The sequence below is a fragment of the Botryllus schlosseri genome, chromosome 2, assembly GCF_051294905.1.
Source record: "Botryllus schlosseri isolate E-star chromosome 2, Bs_hap1, whole genome shotgun sequence".
Taxonomy (NCBI): Eukaryota; Metazoa; Chordata; class Ascidiacea; order Stolidobranchia; family Styelidae; genus Botryllus; species Botryllus schlosseri.
In genome coordinates, this window is record NC_137237.1 from 34,430,734 (window position 1) to 34,447,468 (window position 16,735).

The following is a 16,735-nucleotide window of genomic DNA, read 5'->3' on the forward strand; positions in this document are numbered from 1 at the left end:
TTCAAATTCAAACATGTTATGCACCATTGGTTGCTCAATCAATCCCTACCTATTTATAGGAGAGGAACACTCTTTGGCACGAATTATCACGCAGTGAAGCGACCGATTCACGCTGTGGAAATTCAAGAATAAATATTGTATTACAGACACGCTATCCTGTCGTGTTACAAAAATTACAAAATTGTGCTTAAATTCGGTTCACAAACGATAACCATCGACTCAAAGGCGATTTCAATTGTGGCGTAGTAACGGTTAACGTTCATAGAAGTGCGAAGGATTTGACAAACGTGAAGAGTTCTATTTTGTATTCGGTAAAATTCCAATGGCAAGTATTTAAACCCACTCAAGCGACGCAGCTCATATTTTAAAAATAACAACGATCTACAGTGATACCTGATACGCGCTACGATTCGGCGGTACGACGCACTCTTCTGTGTACAGTGTATCAGCAAAACTTTGAATTCAATACTTCCCAGCAACTCTCCCGGAACGGAGGTCACTAAATGTCGGGGTGCGGCAGGATTGATTTGGTCTACAGCACAATATAGTTTTAGATATTCTAGTATCATTATATCGACTTATAGACGCTTATATATGACAGAGACCTGTAGCCTATATGGTTTTATGAGCAACTGCGAAACTGGACAACGTCATTGCAATTGCTGACTAGATGAAAGGGCAGACAGAAGTGGTAACTAGCGAAGTACTTCCATTTCTTTGGATTACTCAAGTAGTTTTCACCTACTTGCAGTACTTACTCGAATAGCCTAAATCTAGTTTTCCGTTACTTCTAATACTACTTCATCATATTTTGTAACTTACTTATTTTTCGCTATTTACAAGTATTATACATTCGCAAAAATAGAATGAGACAGAAAAAGACGGATAAATTGTGAGGATGTTTTCGCGGAGAGTGCAGAATTTCCGTCCGAGATTGGGGTGAAATATATATAGAATCACCAAATATATTTCCCAGAAAGTAACGGCCAATAAAATTTATGCAGCGGTTTTGGGGCTCATGTGTGCATTGCCAGGCTGGATATAGTCGCCAATATGACAGTTTCATCATAGTAAATAGAGCTCAGCAAATTGTTTTGAATTATGCGATCTAAACAATCGTCAGCTGCCTTCCTAATCGCGCAAATAAATCATCAATGTACACTGTAAAAAAAAACTCGATTTACCGCGAAATGTTTGGAAGCACGGTAGCCAGACATTTCGTGGTAATTTAACTTTACCGTTAGTCAATGTAAATTTAAGTTACACTCGTCCGGCAATCTCACTTTACACGCCTGATTGTAATGTTACAGTCACCTCCAGTATATCCAATCTACATTGTACACTCTACATTTGCCACTCAGAGTGTCATTTTACCGCCTACCTACATACATGCTGTCTGTGTAAATCAGGATTACATACCAGCTTGTGAATTCACGTACATCCCATACCTATCGCAAAGCAACCCGATGCTAAAATATCGCAAAAGCTTCTCCACACCCCCAAACGACATTGATACAAACTGTATATTCATTCATGATTCACGATGAGAAGATTATCGATGGAAAAGTATTGCTGCTGGAGGTCTAATTTTTCTTTAGGAGACATGCAGTAACACGAGTGGTCTCCCACCATCGGCCAAACTTCCAATTGTTTCTTTTTCTCGTCCTCATTCCTTCTGTGTAGCTAGTATCTTGCAGTTCCACTAAAAAGAATACATGCGTAAGTCGCTATATTAAGCAAAGTTCTATCCTAGACATGACATTATAAAGACTACTAAGACAAATAGGGTAACAAAAATATAACAATTTTTGAAGTACCGGTACTGGTACATTGTGTGGTGTCAGCTCCGTCTTTTACATGATATAGCAGAGATTCATGACTCACTTTATCAAATGCAGCAGGCAAGTTATAAATCATATTGCATCTTCGTGTGGGCCAATTATTATTAGTCATGCACTATATTGCATGCTGTTATTTCTTGACCCCCCGATCAGAATTGTCCATCGTATCGGTAGTGGATATATATTGAAATCGCCCAAATGTACCATAAAAAAATTTATTTCGTGAGGAGCACACGATTCTGATTCCTGCTCAGATTTAGAAGGGCGCTACTATATTAGAATCGAAAAATTAAGTTATGTTGCGTGGAGCGCGAAGAAAATTTCGAGAATAAATAAAATTAAAAAAAAAATTGGGAGTGAATTAGTAATTTCAATTTGCATGTCGACGGATGCTAACACATACTAATTGAATTAGGTGTTGACAGCCGCACAAATTCCCATTCACGGCAGTAGGTGCCCATCTCAGATCTAATAGTATACGTATGGTATGTGTACTGAAAACGTACTACGACCTCAACGCAAGTTTGGTTTTTATTAACTAAATGAAGACTCAAGCAACTAAACGCGGCACATAAAACACTCAATATATATAGGTAAGGTAAGATGCGGGTAATCAACACAAATGCGTGTAATCTTCACAGTTGGTGAGATCATGAAGAAACAATAATCACCACAATCACCCCTCCTTAAAAATAAGACTACACTATAAATAAATCGTTACAAATGACAAATTTTTAAGCTACAAACAAAATAATTTAGGCCCAATCTCCGTATCTATCAGGAGGCCGACGGATGCGAGTAGATCGACGGAGAGATACTGCAGGCATCGGACTGCCATCGTCGTCTGAGCGATCTACGTGAGAATCGGTGTTCGTGCGTTCTTTCTCATCCGACTGAATCGATTCTTCGACCACTTGTTCAGGCTCACGCTCCGGAATCTCCATATCTTCCTCAGTTTCGGACTTTGAACGCAAGGATTTGTACAATTATGCATTTATTAGTGAGTTTTATACTCAAATAAATGATTAAGCTGTAAATAAAGCAACGAAAGACTTAACCGAAACTTGCACTTGTCACTACCTTCAACTCCAGTGAGTTGACACAAACGTCTTTGTTAGCATGAACACAAGTCATGTGTGACGGTATGAGCCATAACCATACATCCCCCCACAACTCCGATAAAGGCACAACTTGAGGAGTTGAAAAGAAAAAGGCGCAACAATAAACATGCATCAATATGAATACAACGCGCCCAGGACATAGTCTTTGTGCCAAAGTGGAGGATTTTTGACACGGTTTGACTTGCGGCCACCATCAGCGCTGGTTGATGGTGAAGTGCCAGGAGAGTCATCATCCATGTACGCATCGTCAACATCATCCACAGGCTGGTCGTTGCAGTCTTCTTCCTCGTGAGCGTCATTGAGAATCCTCTGCGCGGGATTCGCACCATCAACATGCGGTGACTCAGGTGTCGGCACGGGTGATAAAGTTTCCGTACCATGCCGCTTTTCAGCATATCGACAGAATGGCTGTACTTTACGAAGGTACTGTCTGTTTCGCAAAGTCAATCTCCCGGACCCATCAATCTTAACAAGATACTGGTCATTGCCGTTACACTGAACAATCATACCGGTCTTGTCCCATCGAAGAGGGAAACGTCCATGTTGATTTTGTACACGACATATGTCCCCCACTTCAAGGGGTGCCAGATTATGAGTGCGTGGTCGCAAAGATTCGAGCTGCTTAGCGAACCTGGTACGTAATGTACGTTCTCTTGTTTGCCATAGCTTTGTCCACATCGGTCTTACGATATGTCCGTTGAAGACTGAACCTACTTTCTTGAATGGCAGAGCGTCTTTCAAAGGTCTTCCAAAAACGATTTGAGCTGGAGACAGGCCATTGTCTGGATCAGGACAGTTTCTGAACTGTAACACGGCTCGTACAAATGAGTCGGTTCGGAGCTCACCATCCTGTGATATATTTCCAGTGATAAGTCGTTTAATTGACTTGACCGCAATTTCAGCCCGGCCATTTGATCGAGCATTGTATGCTGAAGACAGTCTGTGCCGAACACCCCATCGACGTAGGAAATCTTGCGTGCTATGAGCGGTGAATTCAGGTCCGCCATCGCTGCTCAGTTCTTCTACAACGCCGAATGTCATGAAGTAGTTCCGTAAAGCATCTTGCAGTCCAAGTGCACCAGAGGTTTGAGTGCCAGGCTTGATATGAAAGATTTCAGGCCAATTGCTGAAACGATCGATGGCTACGAGATACTGGTGACCTGCAACAGTGCAGTAATCTGCGGCAATAGCCTGAAAGGGGTATGTCGGTACGTAAGGATCACAAGGGGGCAAATGCGGCTGGCTCGGTGCGGACCTGCTACACGCATCACATTGTGCCCGCGTTCTTGCAATGCAAGCCGACATACCGGGCCAGAAAACAGTAGCTTGAGCTCTCTGTGACATGGCATTGATACCTTGGTGAGCAGAATGAAGGGTGTCACATATTGGTTTCCTCAGAATTGACGGTATAACAACTCGATCATCATACATGCGACATCATCAACAATAGAAAGCTTACCACGATAGCGCCAATATGCTTGGACCTGAAACGGCAACTGATCCGATCCACGTGAGAATCCTGAGACGATGTATTCCTGCAGCTTACTGAGAGTATCATCGCATAGGGTAGCTTTTCGCACATCCTCCCATGAAATGACTTCAATGGCGTTCAGAGATGCCCTTGTAGCTGCAATAATAGATGTCTCTAGCTGGTTGTTTTCATCGTGACCTGCCGCCACACAATCGACTGGGTCCAGGGAGGACCAGTGAGTCGTGTCCAGTGATGCGGGGTGCCTCGAGAACGCATCCGATGCCGGTATGGATTTACCTGGAACATGAAAAATACGAAAGCGCCAGGACATCGTACGCTGCTTCAGGCGGAATATTCTAGTGTTTGTAATATCGTCCAACGATTTGTCCCCGAAGATTTTGATCAGCGGTTTGTGATCGGTAGCGATAACAAGGTCATCACAGCCAAGGGTAAAGAACTTGGTATCCTCCAGTGACCATGCCACAGCAAGGGCTTCACCTTCAATCGGAGCGTATCGTCTTTCTGAATCACGTAAGAATCGGGAACCTGCCAGAGTAATTTTCCAGCCATTGGGACAGCAATCAGGCGTCATAGATTCGCACTCGCAGTATTTTTGACGCAGCCAGTACCCAATGCCCGTTTTCGACCAGTCGGGATTCAAGCAAGTTTTTCGCTTCGGGTCAAAAATGCGCACCCCATTTCGGATTGCTTGAATAATCTCAGGTTTTGACTCTGCAAACGCCTCATCGAGTTCATTGGTCCACGTGAAAGAAGATTTCGGGCTAAGTAAGCTCTTGAATGGTGCCATCATGTCGGTAAGTTTGCCATAATGGGAGACTTGGTTCACAAGTCCAAACCACGACCGTATGTCTGACAGATTCTGTGGCCTTGGGAAACAGGCGATGGATTCCAAATATTTTGGAAGTGGACGTACGTCGTCTGCCGTAATCTCGAATCCTGCAAATTCAATATGCTTACATGGAAATTGAAATTTCGAAGGGTTAAGAATGATGCCATTGCGTCCCATCAGTTCGAGATAATGAATCATTCTCCACCAATGTTCAGACAGACTGTCATCCCATAACACTGTGTCGTCGACGCACTTTGTCTTTCTAGGCACATCAGCGATTATCCGATCATATCGATGAGTGTATCCATCCCCGCTTGCTATGAAACCTTGTGGGGCCACTCGGTATCTATATCTGCCAAATTCAGTGATGAACGTGAGTAAGTGGCGATCATCTTCTCTGACTGGTACCGAATGGTAGCCATTCCAGGCGTCAGTAACCGATCTGAAAGTATCGGGTGGGATGGAACGGGCCTGATGAAATGGTGGAACGATGGTGCGTGTCCCGGGAGCAATGGCGGTTGAGGGATTGGAAGTCGATTACTCTGCGAGGACTTCCATCGCTTTTACGAACCCATATTGCTCGATGACACCACTTTGTCGGCGTATTGGGTTCAACTTTTTCAATGACACCAAGACGCACGTCATCATCCAATTGTTTCTTAACTGCATCACGCCAGTGAATAGGCACTTGAGAAGGTGTGTGGACTGCTGCTGGCTTTGCATCTGGATCAACATGAATGGATATGGGTGTTCCAGACATGGAAGGCAACGTTTGATGTTTGCACTTGTTGAATGTTGACGAACTAAATCGCAGTAGAAGCCATTGTTTCATCTTTTCGTTATTTTCCACACATGGCGTGAATGGGAGCTCAGTGGGCGAACTAGGAGGCAACGAGCGTTTTAGGCATTCACACGAGCGTTGATTACTATTGGTGTTTGAATATTCCTTTGTAGAGGCCGGAGCAGTAATTGCGGCAGCGCCAACCGTAGGGAAATCCGGGCCAATAATATGCAATTGCTCCATTGCACCTCTGCTCATGTAGAACAAATCAGTCGAGTCTGTTACATAAACCATCTCGGCTGTTGCTATGCGATGTCCATTGCGCATTTTACCAGACATTCGAAGGAATACTGCACCCAGAATATTTATGCCCTCTTCATTAGCAGCAAGCATACGTTTAGTTACGGGTAATAGACAGTTCTCAGTAAGCCCACATGCTAAGAACATTGTTAGGCCCATCAAAGACGACTGGGCACCACTGTCCGCAACACCTTTTACTGCCCTAGACGACATTTGTGGACATGGGATATTGAATTGATCATAATCTCGAGTATCAGTCCATACCTGCAATTCCACAGTCGGTTGCGGTTTTGATTCCTTTGCTAACCACCCCTTTGTTCCATCGAAGATGTAGTGCTTGAACGACGACTGATGTCCACGCGGAGTAGCATTACGCGTTGTCGATGCATGTTCATTATGGCGGTCAAGTGTTGAAAGAGATGCCATATGTCCAGACGGGCTAGATGCAGATGATACTTTTCTCTCTGTTTTCCAGCATTCTGAGCATTGTACGAATTCTTTCAAGAATTTTTTCCCGAATCGTCCCTTAATGTACTTGAATTTTTTAATTTTCTTGCCACAAGAACGACATCGTATCATGACATCAAGGTTGGCCGATGGCGGTGCATCTTGGACTTTTGGCACATTAGACGCGACAGTTCCGGTGTTATCGAATGATCCGAAACTCTGGCTACTAACAGAGATAGCACGAGACGCCATTTCTTTGGTTTCAATCACTTTAATAGTCTCTGGCAGAGTCCTGTCGTCCAGGTCAGGTAAACTGAGGATATCTCGCCGAATATCTTCATCTGCTATGCCTGATATCACAACATGTTTGACGATGTCATCAGAATAGTTGACTATCTGATCACAGTCTTGTCGCGTGCACTTCATAGCAAATGTGCAGGTACGAGCTATTCCGTGGACCTGAGCAGCAAACGACCGAATAGGTTGATCACGATCCTGGCGACAACAGAATAGATTGGCCTTGCGAACACTTGCTGCTATATTCATAACAGCTAAGGCCTTAATGGTAGCCAGAAGTTCGTCCTCACTTATCCGAGACACATCATCAACTTGTTTGTAAAGGTCTGTTTGTAACGCAGATTCGCAGCATTGCCAGAGCTGATTAGTGATTTGATCTGCCGGCATATTCGTGCCCCCTTTAAATAATTCCCATTTGCGAAGGAATACATGCCAATCCTCAGCAGTCGTATCTCGAGAGACTACAGGGCGTTCCATGCTGGGAAGTTTTTGACGTGCGACACTGTCATTATGTTGTGTGGCCGTCTGGTGTACCATAGCATGAATGTTCAACTCTGCAGCAGCGATGGCAGCTTCAGTATCAGCAGTCTGGAATCCGCAATTCGGAAGAGGGCATTGACCGACAGGCATATCCGTTATCCAGGTGTATGAAGTTTAATCATGTACAATTATGCATTTATTAGTGAGTTTTATACTCAAATAAATGATTAAGCTGTAAATAAAGCAACGAAAGACTTAACCGAAACTTGCACTTGTCACTACCTTCAACTCCAGTGAGTTGACACAAAAGTCTTTGTTAGCATGAACACAAGTCATGTGTGACGGTATGAGCCATAACCATACAGGATTCTGTTCGTTCACGAGGAGGGCACGGAGCAAGGTCTTTCACAGATACCGTACTTTCACGACCGTCTCGGCGCTTTACAAGAGCATACTTTGGATTTACTTCAATGAGTTCGACAGATTCGCAGAGAGGATCGCTTTTATTTCGGACAAATTTCCTCAGGAGCGCATTTTTGCTGGTTATCATCCAATCTGGAATAGATTGGCCGTGCATCGATCGACGACAAAATGAAAAGAAACGTTCATGCGGAGTCACTCCGGTGGCAGTACATAATAATGACCTTATAGAGTGTAAGGCGTCTGCTAACACCACTTCCCAAGCGCTCTCTGGCAATTTGTGAGATGCGAGTAAAAGTTTAATTGACCTCCATATCGTCTGATTAGCCCGCTCACATTGACTGTTACCCGTAGGGTGATAAGGAGTGGTACGGTACGACTGGTCGCAACACCCTTTCGGATCAAAAACTCGTGGACATCTTTAGAGAGAAAAGACTTTCCCCTGTCACTATGTACATAGCCAGGTAATCCAAACAAAGCGAACAATGACGATAAACAGCTAATAACAGTCTGCGACGTCATATCGGCGCATGGGAAGACGAAAGGAAAACGACTGAATTCGTCGATTACAACAAGCAAGTAAGGTCGCTTTCCAGCGACTGGTCCCTTGAAATCTATACTCACGCGATCCCATGCCCTAATAGCTTTGACGAGAGTATAAGCTTCTGGTCTGTAAAATCGAGGTTTAATTTCAGCACGTTCTGGGCAATCTCGGCACTCCTTCTTTATTTCTTCTGTGGAAAAAGGTAAACATTTAGCTCGAACGAAGTGCATCATCCGTCGCACTCCTGGGTGCGACAGTGTTACGTGAATATTCCGTAAGCTCGATCCTGTAAAGGCACAAACTCTCGACATCGAATCGGCGGCTACGTTGTCTTTACCTGGTCGATGTTTGATGCGGTATTTGAATGCACTCAATTCGAGTTTCCACAAGGACAATTTTGTATTCTTTATCTTACTGCGATGAGATTTCGCGAATATGAAGGACAGTGCCTTTTGATCCGTGATCAAGGTAAACGGCTTTATATGAAGTAAATATCCCCACTTACGTACTGCCTCAATAATGGCAGCTGCTTCTTTTTCTACGGCAGCGTACCTCTTCTCATGCTTGTTCAGCGTTCTGTGCGCAAACGCTACCGGTCTCCCTCTTTGGCTGAGTATTGCAGCAATGGCGAATTCAGAAGCATCGCACTCGATGGTAAATTCTTCATCCTCCAGAATACAACCGAGACTTGACCGTAGGAGATCGTTCTTCAATTGCCGAAATGCCATCAAGGCTTCACTGCTTAAGGGAAATGTCAAATCGTTGTTACATAGCGGACCAATTTTACCGGAAAAATTCGATATCCACTTCGAGTAGTAAGAAAACATTCCCAGACAACGTTTCAAACTTTTTCCGTCAGAAGGCGCAGGTAAGTCAACTAGAGGCTTCAAATGAGCAGGATCAGGCTTTATGGAGTCGTGAGCGACGAGGTGTCCCAAAATGGACAATTCCTTAACACAGAACTTGCACTTGTTAACATTCAGAGTTAGATCACAAACCTTCGCGGCGGTTATAAAAGCTTCCAAACGTTCATCATACTGTTGCTTTGTATCGCCATAAATGGTAATGTCGTCTAGATAAGCGACAGTGCCTTTCAGTCCGTTGCCTTCTATAAATCTGTCAATAAAGCGTTGAAACGCAGCAACTCCATTAGTGACTCCAAAGGGAAGCCTGCAAAATTTATATAGACGACCGCAAGCTTCGAATGCAGTAAAAGGCTTATCATTACTTCCAAGAGGTACCTGATGGTAAGCGGACTTCAAATCTATCGCACTGTACCAATTACCTCGAGCTACTTCATTTACAACGTTTTCAATCTTCGGAAGCGGATACGCATCTGGCGGAGTATAGCGGTTGATTGTTTGAGAGTAATCAACGACCAATCTCTTCTTGTGTCTGGAGTCCTTTACCACCAATACCTGAGCTCTCCACGGAGACGAGGAAGGTTCAATCACTCCAGATTCCAAAAGTTTTGAGACTTCGTCACGTATAAACACCTTGTCATCATTACTGTAGTTTCTGGACTTGGTAGCCAAGGGCTGCACGTTTCCACCTACAAACCGAAAAATACACGGCGTCTCAACCACTTTAGCAGCTATCACATTACAGGCATCAGAAGCTGCTGCTGTATCAGCGCTCCCGTCAACGCTCTCATTTGTGACCATCCCATCGCCACCGCCACTTGCTCTGCCGCTGTTGATGGTTAGATCTCCATCGCCACTGAATTCAAAAACAACTCTTTTATGCTTTGCGAAGAAATTATGGCCTAGAACCAAATCGCAACAAAGATCGTCGAGAACGCCGAACCGAACAGACTTATATATTCGATTGCCCAAATCCACAGGAACACAAACGAAACCGTTGACTTCGGCGGCGAATTATCCTGAAGCGAGTTTGATCATGGTTTGCAGTCCTCTGCCTTTCAACCCAAGCGAAGCGGCTACTTTAGAATCCATGTAATTTTCCAAAGCTCCGGAATCCAGTAAGGCACGCAACTTTGCTTTACGAATGTAAGCGGGCACAGTAGGCTAGTGTTGGACAGCGAGGAACAGCTATTAGATGCTGATCGCAATCCAGAAATGAACGCATCGCGTACAGATTCTTCCAAATGCGTTTCTGCGGTAACCGGCTTGAACTCGCATTTCTTGCCCAATGTTAACAATTCTTGTGCAAATTCAGATACGCTCTCACTCGTCATTTGTTTTCTGGTCGAGAGGTTATGACGAGCGTAAATAGTATTGTTCTTCTTGACATACATCTTCTTCAATTTCTCCATTGCTTCAAGGTAGTTCTCCTTATCTTCGATATACGAAAATATCTCAGCAGACATGTATCCACCCAAAATAGCGATCTTATTGATGGCGGAAAGTGGGGTGAATCTGACCCACTCCCAGACGATGCGGAGCCGGCATTTCTTGATTGCTCAACGGCTTCAATATAGCTCTCCAACATACGCTTCCAATGGTTGAAAACCTTCTGCGAATCCACCGCACGTGGTAACACTTCCAACACTGGTACGCGGATTAGCTTCTCGTTGTAAGCAGCCATGTCTTTTACGGAAAAGACAACAACGTTCGTTTAGTTAATAAAATTGTACTGAAAACGTACTACGACCTCAACGCAAGTTTGGTTTTTATTAACTAAATGATGACTCAAGCAACTAAACGCGGCACACAAAACACTCAATATATATAGGTAAGGTAAGATGCGGGTAATCAACACAAATGCGGGTAATCAACACAGTTGGTGAGATCACGAAGAAACAATAATCACCACAGTATGTCTTACGCCAAGTTTGAATACGTATTCCAGTCTTTAAGATTTTTGACAAATTTCCCCAAACTTGTTTGAAAATAGCAAAAAAACATTGGACAGGACATCAATTTGCTTCAAGGTCGGTTGCACTGAGACTAATCCTAATGCTGGTAGTGACTACAGAGAACAAGGCGTCGTTCTGTACTACCATGCCCAATTTGATCAGTTTTGGAATTGAATTAAATTGTGTTGATATAGGGTAGCTTAATTGAGTGTGAAACCGAGCAACCTATATTGCATCCAAGTTTGTCTTACGCAGTGCAGTTCGCCAGCTATTAACAACAGCTACCCAGCGCAACGAGCTTTAGGCTACTGCCAAAGCTATGAAGTAATGAATGACTTACACGTGGGAATTCCTCTAAATCTTCAACAAATATCAAAAATTTGCTTGAATGAAGTTGAACGCGACGACTGCTGGAGTTTGAATTTGGCGAGCTTTCTTGAATCCGAAATAAGTTTCATCTTCAACAATCGTCTTCTGAAAATGGTAGCGAAACACATGTTTAGTCAGAATTCATACAGACTTAGTCAATTTCTCGCGTTCCCCAGGTTGAGAACCACTGATATTATGTATTGAAGCAAAAGGTTCCTCATTTGAGGTGGCATGTGTGCCAAACAAATCCAGCAGTGGATGGAAACATCTCTATTCTATGCTATGGCCCAAAAATGACATGAACATGCCAACAGTTTTAACTAATCCGCGAGTATGTGGTGTCACAGGTCAGTATATAGGTCGACTAACATCCCTAAATAGAACAGAGAATGCGGCGATGAAGTATTTCAATCATGAAATCAAAGTCATCCCGGTGGTGTGCACAGTCGTAGATATTCACGGTAACGAATACTATGTAGTACTGTACCTTTTACGATGCGTATCCCAATCAGCATTCCTAGGAATCTTCAACGTTCGTGTCCACTTTCTTCAAGCCAACAAGCTTCGCTTCACCCGTTGCTCAGACCTCAATAATGGCCAGGCGACGATACGACGACACTCTAACGATTTCGAAATAAGTGGTATTCATCCGCTGACATGCGACCAATAATATTTACTGGCCACTGCGTTATAATGGTTGATTCAGGTCGTTTTTTTCATACAGAAACATTTTTCATTATATCTAGTTCCTTTCTTTGTCATCTAATTGCGTATAAATTGATTTTTATTCCATGTGTTGTCACTACTTACCGTACTTACTTAACCAGACGCTGCTTGTGATGTCACAATTGTGCATTGGTTGTTTACTACAAATCTCAGAAAAAGCAGTAACGCGTAACGGTAACCTTTTACAGGTCGCCTTGTTCGCCATCAACGAATGGTCAACTTAGCATGCGGCGCTAATATTTCTAGTTTCCTGAACAATATTATACATCCTAAACTGATATTCTAACTCATCAGTCCTATCCGTGACAACGAATGTAACCAGCGAGACCGGCCGTATAGGCATAGCCTTATAATATAATATATTGGCTATCTACGATTGTCAGTTGTTTCTTTTACCCTACTATGTACTATTGTACTATACTGAAATTGGTACTAGGGCCAACAATTTCCGTATGACAGACCCCAGTCTCGTGATCGAGGTTGAATCAGGTCAAATCACCACGAGAATGATATCAGTATCATTCATTTCCACGTATACATTGGCTGCAGAGATTTTCAGGCTAATGAATTTTGCCAATAGCCTGGTAAACTTCAGAAACGAGTAACTGTCAGTAATTTTGCGAAGAAATTCTGGTAACTTGACTTTAGAGCTAAATTGAGGTAATAATACATATCAAAATGTGAAATTACAAGCTACGAACAGTTATTGGCAGCTACCGGTAATTCGTTGCAAAATTTACAGAGATTTTCCAGTAAATCCACCAGATTTTTTACAGTGTAGTATCCGATGCAACTTTATCCGTATCGTTCATCGTCTTATTATCTAGGGTGCCTCGTAATACGAAGCGACACACCATCACATTTTCGGAAAAAGGTATTGGATTGAGAACGGTTATACAACCACTGTTATATATATCGAGTTGATATCCAACTTCGAAAGAAATGTTGGTCTCGGCCATTAGAGGTATGTATCGTGATCTGACAACGCAGTAGGAGGGCGTCTGAGGATTAGAATGTGCTTCAGCTAAACTGACAACGGCAGGGGGCTAGATGCAGCCGTTCAGTTTATTTCATATCCAAGTATAGCTATGGCAGTGAAGCTATTCAAATAATGCGCCTTAAGCTAGATACCACATCTTTTGAATTTCGACTGAATATATCTGGGTTAACAGGGAAAGTGCCAGTCTTCGGTTTATCGGTATCGGACAAAATCAGATAACTGTAGGGCTTGAAAAATTTGTTTTACCACTAGTGGTCGGAAAAAAGTATATATCGCTACGTATTCGAACGGTTACGCCGTTATATCTCATTGTTATTTGACGAGGGCCTAGCTGTCTACTATTCGATATAATACGTTGATTTGTTTATTCATATACGTCTCAGAATATAATAAGGGAATGGTGATGTGACATATTAAAAGCGTTAAGCGTTATATTAACCGACAGTTCAACACCAATCTGACTCCTTGGTATATACGTCACAATGTGCTACGTCAGTGGTTCTTAACCTTTTTATCGTCGTGGACCCCTTTGAACCGATACGGACCCCTCACACAGTTTTAGTTTGAATTTTGTCCAATATTCGTGCAACCGTCATCTGTCTTGCGTAAATATTAACTATTGAATGCTGATAAACAGCAACAAATTGACCATTCTGGAAAAGGGCATCATATTATTTACTTAGAAATTACGAAGACTTAGTATTTCAAAGCAAATTCTGTAGCTGCATTTCTTGATATACGCGGTCGTGTCTTGAAAAGCCACGTCGTCGATTTTATGTGAAGGAGTGCCGAAAATTCCTTTCCACAAAGATAGGTGGGGCGAATATAGTAATAACGCGTAACGCTTCTGACGACACCATTGGGTGTGATCGCAACATATATGGCAGCGTAATTGAGAAACAGATCTTTAATGAACATATAAAGTTCTGCCTAGTAAATTCTATTCAGCAACTCATCTTGAAGTTTTTCTGGAATCGTGATTTATCACAGGGGAAAATGGATTTTTACAAACAATTTTTTTCGAAAACGCCAACATCTCTAAACAAAAATATGTTTGTTTATCAGTAGCTCATTGGCAATTTGGCAATTATAATGAGTTGACACAGTAGAATAGGCCATTTCATCTGTGATGGCGGCCGGTTCTGTTTATGCGAGATCGGAAGTTTTAGCAGTTATGAAGCGATTTCTTCAATTTACAAAAAAATACAAATCAGGCTATTTACCATTTTGCAAATTTGGAGGTTTCGCAGACCCCTTGAAAATGCTTCGCGGACACCCAGTTGAGAAACACTGTCCTACGTCAATGCGATTATCAAGATACTATGTGCCAGTGTTAGAAGTACTCGAGTCAACTCTTTCAGATGACTTGACTTGACTCGATTCACTTTGCAAAACTGACTTAACTTGGCTTTTCTCGGCATTTCAAAAATGTGGATAGACTCGTGACTCCAAGCAAAAGTAATAATCCATGTCACTGTTACTGTAAGTATATACATGTCCTCGGCACGCTGATATGATCGGTGTGAGTCTTTCTACGATCGCGCAGCCTGCTTTTACTGAGCCTCTGTCGGTATATCATATATACATTGACAGCAAACGAATTGATTAGAGCAGTGGATCTCAAACTGGGAGGGGGCGTGAAAGCGTCTGAAAGGGGGCGCGAAGCCGTCTGAGAGAAATGATGTTTCCTTAACTCGAAATACGTTAAATTTGTGCTGATAATTCCAATTTTTTTTTAACAACGGCAATTATACTAAATATATTTAAATGCCATAGTTCATCATATACCGGTGCTTAATTTTGATTGATGCCGCATCACCTTCCACCGATCAGAAGAGGTCTCAGAAATAAGAATTACTGGGGAATGCCTGTAGCTGATAGCTGATGATTTTAGGGCATATCTATCAAGCATCCGTGAAGAGTGCGTAGAGAGCAACACAAAGCAATGGACGAATAAGATGCTTCCTTATAAGGTCATGTCTTATGCCATCTATAATATACTTATTGAATTTAACAAACGCAAATTTGAATCGAAGTGGGCTACAACGTTTAACTAGCCGCTCTCAGTATACTCAATTTGGACACATTTTGTAGTATGCCACTCCCACGAAACGTATTTTATGACAGCCCAAAAGTACTCAATTGAATTATTCTCTTGCCGAACACCTATGACCCGTAGAGAAAAATTGTTTGTCCCATGTCAAGTTTGAATGGTATGCGGCCCATCCTCAACATTACCGGACCCCGACCTGACCTATCGATCTCGCCTTCCATTACATGCCACCCCATTTGTTGTCGCTTGCTTTTTTCTATACTATCTTCTTCTACTCATCATTTAGTGTGCATGCCTCCTCTTTATATCGCCTAGGCCAAGGTGGGTGTCTGATTCCATAGACTACTCCAAGTCGCTTCGACAGCACCTTCCTTTCTTTTCATTGTATCGCATTTTTGTGGTGTATTGAACTGATAAAAATTGCTAATAAACCAATGATGATGATGACATTGGTTGTTTAGTTAGGTTATGATCAAGTAGGCTATACGTATGAGCTAAGCTCAAGTGAGATAATAGAAGGGATTGGACAACAAAATATCTAGAATCTAAATATTGGATATTACGAGCTATACGATCACTGGCGTAGCCAGGGGGGGCGAAAGGGGCGGTCGCCCCCCCCAAATTTATTGAAAATTTTCGTAAAATCAATAGATATTAGAGTATTTTGGGGCAAAAGTATATGCAACCTAAAATTTTTCTTCGCGTTTCGCGCGATTTGGTGTCCGTTCATGTCTTGATTTTGTTATCGGTATCACGAAAAAAATTTATTCCGAAAATACCCATTATTGAATTAACTGCATTCTCAATTATGAGAATACAACATGACCAGTAGATACACTAGTGTAGCCCGAGGTCGTTGGGTTGATTGAGTCTGTAGGAGTGTCAGTTCAGTATGGGGGTTGGGAACTGTTAACTCCGGCAACTACCGTTTCGGGACACACGAAGATATATAAAGTATGCTACATGCTACTCCGCAAAGTGCGCTCCCGAAATGATTGACCACCATAAATCCGACCCATGTATTCCGAAGCCTTCGATATAGATAAGCTATAGTTGGCAACTGGCAGCTTCCATAGGGTATGTGTCTGTGTGCGTCTAAGAATCGTATGTATAAAGGGTAGTGATGAAATTGCCTATGGCAGGATGTACGGTTCTGCGAGATGTTCCCACGGGAGAGCTCCCCTAAAGTCATAATCCCCCCAAAAAAAAAACAAAAT

General features: G+C 42.7%; 1 protein-coding gene and 3 long non-coding RNA genes across 5 annotated transcripts in view; 1 reads left to right on the forward strand and 3 right to left on the reverse strand.

Annotated features, from left to right (window-relative positions):
* Positions 1-16,735, reverse strand: part of LOC145458918 (uncharacterized) — a 462,825-nt gene that overhangs the window by 166,668 nt on the left and 279,422 nt on the right. The window lies entirely within an intron of this gene.
* The window catches only part of LOC145458912 (uncharacterized), a 482,198-nt gene that overhangs the window by 157,448 nt on the left and 308,015 nt on the right, over positions 1-16,735 (forward strand). The gene's annotated exons all lie outside the window — the stretch shown is intronic.
* Positions 1-16,735, reverse strand: part of LOC145458768 (uncharacterized) — a 211,314-nt gene that overhangs the window by 29,099 nt on the left and 165,480 nt on the right. The window lies entirely within an intron of this gene.
* Positions 1,506-13,202, reverse strand: LOC145458900 (uncharacterized). 2 transcript variants are annotated; one of them, XR_013921225.1, is made up of 3 exons: positions 12,227-13,202; positions 11,711-11,844; positions 1,506-1,702 (listed from the first exon to the last, which is right to left on the reverse strand). It is a non-coding gene; the product is annotated as an uncharacterized LOC145458900 (long non-coding RNA). The 2 variants fall into 2 exon arrangements; XR_013921224.1 differs by lacking the exon at positions 12,227-13,202 and having other exon boundaries at positions 11,711-12,044.